At 45.5% G+C, this 8,655-nt stretch overlaps 1 long non-coding RNA gene across 2 annotated transcripts; it reads left to right on the forward strand.

Moving 5' to 3' along the window:
* Positions 1-5,601: 5,601 nt before the first annotated feature.
* LOC147246155 (uncharacterized) lies at positions 5,602-8,086 on the forward strand. 2 transcript variants are annotated; one of them, XR_015109816.1, is made up of 5 exons: positions 5,602-5,842; positions 6,075-6,144; positions 6,236-6,294; positions 6,397-6,657; positions 7,852-8,086. It is a non-coding gene; the product is annotated as an uncharacterized LOC147246155 (long non-coding RNA). The 2 variants fall into 2 exon arrangements; XR_015109815.1 differs by having other exon boundaries at positions 6,397-8,086.
* Positions 8,087-8,655: the final 569 nt, after the last annotated feature.

The raw sequence follows: 8,655 nt of genomic DNA on the forward strand, positions 1-8,655 counted from the left end.
CATGCCATGCACATCTTCATGCCACTTAAGTGTGATTGTTCAAGGTGCAGGAATTGCCTTTTCTGCAACTTTGCACTATGTTCATGTCCAAACTTCCCTAATCAGTGGGTGCTTCCAGGTTGCTGTACTCCCTGCCTTGCCCATCAAAGGTATTGATTTCATCCTTAGCAATGACCTAGCTGAGGGCAAGGTTATGCCAGTCCCCAAAGTACTGAACAACCCTGGTTTGAACATTAACTCTGACTCTGCACAGACATCACCTGACATGTTTCCTGCATGTGTGGATACACGTGCCCAGTCAAAGAAATATAAACTTGACATGTCTGATTCTTTCTTTGTGACAGAACAGTGACCTGAAGTTGTGAGGACGAGGTCAAAAACTCATCTTTAGGCTGAACATGCTGACATGGAGCAAATCTCCCTCCAGTCCAGTAGTTGGGAAGCTGCCGGCCACAAGCATTCATTGAAGCACAAAAAGGTGATGAAACTGTGTCTTTCCTCTTTTATTGGCCAGGATGAAGCCAAAAAGAAGGTGGCCTTTGTACTTGAAGATGCCTTGTTGGTGCATCACTAGGCTGGTGAGTTTTTTAAGGATGTGGACTGTGCAGCTTACTAGGTTGTTGTGCCTATAGCCGACTGTTCACAAGTGCTGTCTTTAATTCATGAGCATCCATGGTCAGGACACATGAGAATCAAAAAAACCTATGACAGAGTCCCAAAGCATTTCTTTTGGCCTGGGCTTCAGTCAGACATGGTTCATTATTGTCGTACCAGCTATATGTGTCAGGTTGCTGGAAAACTAAATCAAGTGATTCCCCCAGCTCCACTCTGCCCCATTCCAGTAATGGGAAAGCCGTTTCAGAAAGTGATTGTTGATTGTATGGTTCCATTGCCAAAGTCTACATCTGGAAATAAGTTTCTGCTAACTATTATGTGCATCTCCACCAGGTTCCCCAAGCTAACCCATTACAGACAATCACGACATCAGTCATTATCAAGAGAAGGAACATATAGGCACTTTTGCGCGCGCATGTGAAGCGCGTGCGCCCTCATGCGCGCGGTCACGTGACTTAGGGGCGTGATGACGTCGCTTTGTGTGTGTGATCATGTGTCTTTGTCCGTGCGATGATGTCACTTTGTTTGTGTGATCACGTGACTTTGTCTGTCTTTTGTGCGTACGATAACGTGATTTTGCGCGTGTGACCATGCCCCCATGTCATTGAGTTTCATATCTCATACATGATTTTTTTATACAACTAATAAAGTATGATTGTATTTGGCATAATTTGATCAATTTATGCAGAGCCTGCTGCCGCGGTGTTGTCGCAATGGATTATGGGAGATCTGCAGATTGTCAACATGTCACTTCTCTCAGGTGTCTTTCCACAAGCCCTGAAAACTGCCATCATAAAGCTGCTCTTAAAAAAGAGCAATCTAGACAACTCAGTAATGAATAATTATAGGCCTATATCAAACCTCCCGTTTTTAAGCAAAATCATTGAAAAAGCGGCTTTTCAACAGCTTAACAACTTCTTAGCTCTAAACAACTGTTTTGATGTTTTCCAGTCAGGGTTTCAACCGCACCACAGCACCGAGACTGCTCTCGTCAAAGTCTTAAACGACATCTACTTAAACTCAGACAATGGCAAAATTTCAGTCCTAGTATTGCTTGATATCAGATCTGCTTTTGACACGGTTGACCACAGCATTCCAGGACCAAAATACATTTCTGATCTGCTGGTACGTTATGAACCATCCAGACCTCTCAGGTCATCAGGAACAGGTCTGCTCTCTGTCCCCAGAGTCAGAACCAAAAGCGGAGAAGCAGCATTTAGTTTCTATGCTCCACATATCTGGAACAAATTCCCAGAAAACTGTAGGTTTGCTCTCAGTTCTTTCAAATCACAGCTGAAAACCCATATGTTTGCTGTGGCCAATTATTAAATCAAACTTGAGGCCTCTGATCAGTATCTCACATTGCACTAGATTGAAGCGAAGTAAAATCTGGTCAACTGGACGTAAGTTTATCTTGAAGATGTTTCACCTCTCTTCCGAGAGGCTTCTTCAGTTCTCGTGAAGAGTGTGGAAACTCCAGCTTATCAAACTATGTGGGAGTGGTCAGTGCTATTGTGGTGGAAACGACTCTCCCGAGACTCACCTGGCCTCCCCAAACGACAGTCGTTGTGCGGTGTCAGGGAGTTTCAGGGGTGGTCGTTAGGGAGTTTCACCGACCACTCAGATGCTAATGGGCTATGCTGGCATCAGCCGTTCCACATGGGTCTTTCAGCTGAACTCTTTGGGGAAGCTTTGAAAGGACTTGGTTGTAAATAGGTGAAAGGAAATGTCGCAGTCCACCTCCTCTGTTCAAAGATGGTTTCTCTATCCTGACGTGGATGGCTTCTTTAACTCCTCTTTCAAACCATCTGTCCTCTCTGTCGAGGATTTGGACATGGTCGTCCTGGAAGGAGTGGCTTTCTTCCTTGAGGTGGAGGAAAACCGCTGAGTCCTGTCCTCCAGAGTTGGCTCTTCTATGTTGGGCCATGCGCTTGTTGAGGGGCTGTTTGGTTTCCCCTATGTAGAGATCCGTGCAGGCCTCACTGCATCTGACAGCGTATACCAGATTGCTTTTCTGGCTGTGAGGGGTGGGATCTTTGGGGTGAACCAGTCTTTGTCTCAGAGTGTTGTCTGGTTTAAAAGACACAGGGATGCGGTGCTTATTATAGATTCTCCTTAATTTCTCAGAAACCCCTGCCACATAGGGGATCACTATGTTTTTTCTCCTGCCTTCTTCATCTTCCCTCCTCCTGGAGCTCTCCTCCTTTCTGGACCTGGAAGAGGATTTTACAAAGGTCCAGTCTGGGAAGCCACGAGTTTTAAGTGCTCTTTTCAGATGCTGCTGTTCTTTTTTCCGGCCTTGGACGCTGGTGGGGATGGTCTCCGCTCGGTGTTGCAGCGTCCTGATGACACCTAACTTGTGCTCCAGAGGATGGTGAGAGTCAAAAAGCAAGTATTGGTCAGTGTGGGTGGGTTTCCTGTACACATCCACCCTCAGGCTCCTGTCCTCTTGAATGTAGACGTAGGCCTCCCCAAAATCCACAAGGAAGGTGCCCCGCTCCGACCCATTGTCAGCAGCATAAACTCCGTGACGTACAACATCGCCAAACACGTCGCCACCATCTTAGCCCCCTTGGTAGGGAAAACCCCCCACCACGTCCAGAATTCCATGGACTTCGTGAACAAGGTTAGAGAACTCAAGCTGGACCCAGATGAGACCATGGTGTCCTACGATGTGACCTCCTTGTTCACCTGCGTCCCTACCGTGGAGGCTGTGGAAACAGTGAAGAAACGCCTACAGCTGGACAACACCCTCAGCAACAGGACCAACCTCAATCCGGACCAAATCTGCCAACTTCTGGACCTTTGCCTGAACACAACTTACTTCCAGTACAGAGGGAAGTTTTTCAGGCAAAAACACGGCTGTGCCATGGTTTCTCCCGTATCTCCTATCGTGGCCAACCTATAAATGGAAGAGGTGGAACAGAGGGCCCTGACTTCCTTCAGTGGACCCTCCCCCACCCACTGTTTCCGATACGTTGATGACACCTGGGTGAAGATTAAGGTTCAGGAGGTACAACCGTTTACAGCACACATCAACTCGGTAGACGTCAACATCAAGTTCACCAGAGAGGATGTGAAAGACAACCATCTGCCCTTTTTGGACTGCGACGTCTACATTCAAGAGGACAGGAGCCTGAGGGTGGATGTGTACAGGAAACCCACCCACACTGACCAATACTTGCTTTTTGACTCTCATCATCCTCTGGAGCACAAGTTAGGTGTCATCAGGACGCTGCAACACCGAGCGGAGACCATCCCCACCAGCGTCCAAGGCCGGAAAAAAGAACAGCAGCATCTGAAAAGAGCACTTAAAACTCGTGGCTTCCCAGACTGGACCTTTGTAAAATCCTCTTCCAGGTCCAGAAAGGAGGAGAGCTCCAGGAGGAGGGAAGATGAAGAAGGCAGGAGAAAAAACATAGTGATCCCCTATGTGGCAGGGGTTTCTGAGAAATTAAGGAGAATCTATAATAAGCACCGCATCCCTGTGTCTTTTAAACCAGACAACACTCTGAGACAAAGACTGGTTCACCCCAAAGATCCCACCCCTCACAGCCAGAAAAGCAATCTGGTATACGCTGTCAGATGCAGTGAGGCCTGCACGGATCTCTACATAGGGGAAACCAAACAGCCCCTCAACAAGCGCATGGCCCAACATAGAAGAGCCAACTCTGGAGGACAGGACTCAGCGGTTTTCCTCCACCTCAAAGAAGAAAGCCACTCCTTCCAGGACGACCATGTCCAAATCCTCGACAGAGAGGACAGATGGTTTGAAAGAGGAGTTAAAGAAGCCATCCACGTCAGGATAGAGAAACCATCTTTGAACAGAGGAGGTGGACTGCGACATTTCCTTTCACCTATTTACAACCAAGTCCTTTCAAAGCTTCCCCAAAGAGTTCAGCTGAAAGACCCATGTGGAACGGCTGATGCCAGCACAGCCCATTAGCATCTGAGTGGTCGGTGAAACTCCCTAACGACCACCCCTGAAACTCCCTGACACCGCACAACGACTGTCGTTTGGGGAGGCCAGGTGAGTCTCGGGAGAGTCGTTTCCACCACAATAGCACTGACCACTCCCACATAGTTTGATAAGCTGGAGTTTCCACACTCTTCACGAGAACTGAAGAAGCCTCTCAGATGAGAGGTGAAACATCTTCAAGATAAACTTACGTCCAGTTGACCAGATTTTACTTCGCTTCGATCTACGATGACCTGGATGAATGAGAACCTACACAGACATCTCACATTGCACTGTAACTTATATCTGCCTGTTTAGCTTTCTATCTCTAACTTTACTTTAGCTGCAATGTAACTCTTTTAATTGTGTTGAATGTCTTTCTCTGTCTTTACTCTCTCTAATCATGTTGAATGTCTTTTTATGTTTGTTTTATGTAAAGCACTTTGAATTGCCCTGTTGCTGAAATGTGCAATACAAATAAGCTTGCCTTGCCTACGGGAGTGGAAAAGTTTGCCAGTGTTTGAGCGTAACTTTGTCATTCATTGTTACCGTTGTGGTAGCGAGCGCATGTGTGTGTGTGTGTGAGTGTGAGTGCGGCTGCACTATTAGACTCCTAGCGTTGGAGCGTGGCCCGGCTGCCGCGAACGGAGCAGTATGATAAAATCTATTTTAAAACGCAGACAGTCTGTGAAGCATAGCTTCGCTGCCTGCAGACGCTTTCTCATTAGAGGTGTTGTATTTCGAGCAACTCATCCTGACAGAAAAACTTATATACAGAGTGAAAGCACCGATTTAGACAACTAAATTATTTAATATATATGATCCTCCGATGTTTCAAACGGATGGTTTCAATTGAACTTGCCATAACAAAATGAGAGTTTCTATGAGGATTTATCGTTTCCTGTATGTGGTGACCATGTCATTAAACATATAAACATGTGCTTTAGTAAAACTTTTAGCCCGATGACCTGCAGAAAAAAAAAAAGTATTTCCAGACAAGTTCAGACATGTCCTCTCTCAAGCCTCAAACAGACCATATGGTCTGTTTGGTGTTACAAGTCACACGTCTGGCCTTTTGTTTTAGGGGAGAAAGGTGTGGGGAACCCAACCCCCTTTATTTACCTGTAGATATATCGCAGCCGACTTGGCACACACCTTGTTTGTTTCTTTCTGACCGAAAGACACAAGACCTCAGAGGACTGTACGACTCTTTATTTCGTTTCACCAGGAGAAAAATCTTCATTTTTTTGAGAATGGCTGAGTGCAACGGTAAGCAATTTCTTTGATTATGTATTGTTGTCTTTAACTGATACAATGATAAATTACGAGTATGCTTTTAAACAGTTTTTAAGGAAAAGTCATGACTGTAGTTGCGGATGTTGAAATCGTACCTCCCAAACCACAATCCCTTCTCAACCAATGCATGTAAAACAATTTAACCAACATTCCCATATGGTTTTTAAGGCTTATATTAATTAATTAAAAAAGTAATTGCTAACAGACACTGCAGAAGCAGCACGACCCAAAAACAGGCTCAGTTTAATGAGAAGAGGAACGCCCAGAGCACAAGTGTGAGTATCAGACCGAAACCACCTATCATGTATGAAAATTCACCTGGAAAATTCAGCCTGATTTGCAACACATTTAATTTTAAAAATACAGACCCATGGAGAAGAAGAATTGTACGATTATGAGAAACACCCTGGGCGAAGGCTATGCTGGTAGGTAACGTGTGTGTGTGTGTGTGTTCTTTTAAAATTATTTTATATGCAGCCAATATGGTATATGCTTCCTTAACGAAACAATTTTTTTTCTCTTCGTAGATCCAACACCAGGACCGTCTCATCTGCAGCGGGAGGATGAGATGATTGAAAGACACCCCACTCCCACATCCAACATCAATTCGCCCTCTCTGGCATCAGATGTGGATAGAGCAAAGGATTATAGAATCTACTGCTACGCAAGTGGGTTTGACGGTGCTGGAGACCGTACTTCAACCTAGGCCCACAGAGGAGGATTTGAAGAGATTTTCGCCCAGGATTTTGAACCATCACAGGCCATGAGAGATCAAGAACTTTTAAATGGTAGGCGTCACACCATACCATCACAACAACCACAACATACTGAACAGGCTGTCATTACACAGGGGTCTGAACTCATCACTAGTAGCAGAATGAACACACCAAACATCCCTTCTACAAGCGTTGCCAGACAAAGTGGCTATGGTCAAGCCAATCACCAATGTAAAAGCCTTTTCGGAGCTGCTTATGTCTGTAATTAATGCTACAACACTTATGATGCTCCTCTAATGCACAACTGCAAATATTTGTGCAATGTGTGCTTTACATATTGCAAAGAACAAACGTCAACCAAACGGACTGTAGCCGCATCTGTAAATCAGAGTTTTGTTACAAAGCACACAAAGAGCCTGAAAAAACACACAATCTGATTCCCTGCCACAACCTAAAATTTTGCAGCAGGTGCAGTAAATTTTACAAAGTTGGTAAAAAAAAAAGCCATTCCTGCATGCCATCAAAATGTGAACACTGTCATGAATGTGTTATTAACAGTAGCTCTGAGCATGTGTGCTGTATACAGCCTATTGAAAAAAAAAGACCCAGAGAGAAAATACATCCTGTATGATTTTCAGACTCGTTACCGTGAGGGGAAGCATGAGGCATGTTGTGTATGTGCAATGGACATAGACAGAAACAAATTCTGTTTCAACACTTCATGGTGCATCTCGGAATTTGTTAATGATTACAGAAAGCCAAAGTTTCGCAGATTCACGTTTATAGCCCACAATGCCTCAGGTTTTGACAACTATATCCTATTCGAGCATTTCTATTTGAAAGAGCTCATTAGTCCCTACTGTCCGACCAGAGCACTCCGCTCCCAGAATGCAGGTCTTTTAGTGATTCCCAGTATCAATAAAAACATAGGTAGAGCCTTTAGTTACCGGGCTCCTCTACTGTGGAACCAGCTCTCTCCATGGGTCAGAGAGGCAGACACTTTAACTACGTTTAAGTCCAGGCTGAAGACCTTCCTCTATGACAGAGCCTTCAGTTAGGACTGGTTCAGGTAGCTCTGAACCATTGATAGCTATGCTGCTACAGGCTTAGACTGCTGGGGGACACATCAGGTTACATGGAGCCCTTCCCTCCTCTCCCCCTCTCTCCTCCTCTCCTCCCTGCACATTTTTGGAACTGTCACTACCACTACTTGTTGCACTTTGTAGTTTGGCCTTGGTGTCTCGCAGTCTCTCTGTGTTTCCACAGATCCACCAGAGCTCCAATCGCCGCCTGCATCGCCCCCCCCCCCTTATTCCCTACTGTTACACCGGCCTACGCTCCCCTTCCATGAACCAGTCTGCCATCCAGTCCCCCATCAAGCTGGCTTGCTCTCCCTGCCTCCCCTACCAGAAGCTTCCTTCTTCAGCTGTTATTAACATTTCCATGTTTCTCACATTCTGCATTGTAAACTGTTTTCTTGTCTGTAACAACATCTACTGCACGTCTGTCCGTCCTGGGTGAGGGATCCCTCCTCTGTTGCTCACCCTGAGGTTTCTCAGATTTTTCCCTGTTAAAAGGGTTTTCTATGGAGTTTTTCCTCAGTCGATGTGAGGGTCTAAGGGCAGAGGATGTTGTTATGATGCCATGTGAAGCCCTTTGAGACAAACTGTTTGTGAAAACGGGCTATCCAAATAAAATTGCCTTGCCTTGCCTTGCCATTTCATCAAGCGGGGAATTGCACCATCCTTCATGATGCGTGATCAGAAAAAGTTTATGGAGTGGTGCAACACTGTGCGCCATGAAACATTTGACCTTCAGACTGAAATGCACAAATATTGCATGAATGATGTGGACGTGTTGAGAAAGGCCTGCAAAATCTACCGCAACGCGTTTTTAGACTGTACGCAAATAGACCCCTACAGTTTGACCACACTAGCAGGCAGTTGCATGGGTGTCTATAAAACACTTTTACCCCACGACACACTGGCGCTTACATACACTGGAGCATACGTGCAACAAAATATGACTTGCTCCAACGTATCCATTCAGTGGTTGGAGTATGTGTCCTGC

The sequence above is a fragment of the Aulostomus chinensis genome, chromosome 17 (assembly GCF_037954235.1).
Source record: "Aulostomus chinensis isolate RoL2024-O1b breed Wild chromosome 17, RoL_Achi_v1.0, whole genome shotgun sequence".
In the NCBI taxonomy this organism is placed as follows: Eukaryota; Metazoa; Chordata; class Actinopteri; order Syngnathiformes; family Aulostomidae; genus Aulostomus; species Aulostomus chinensis.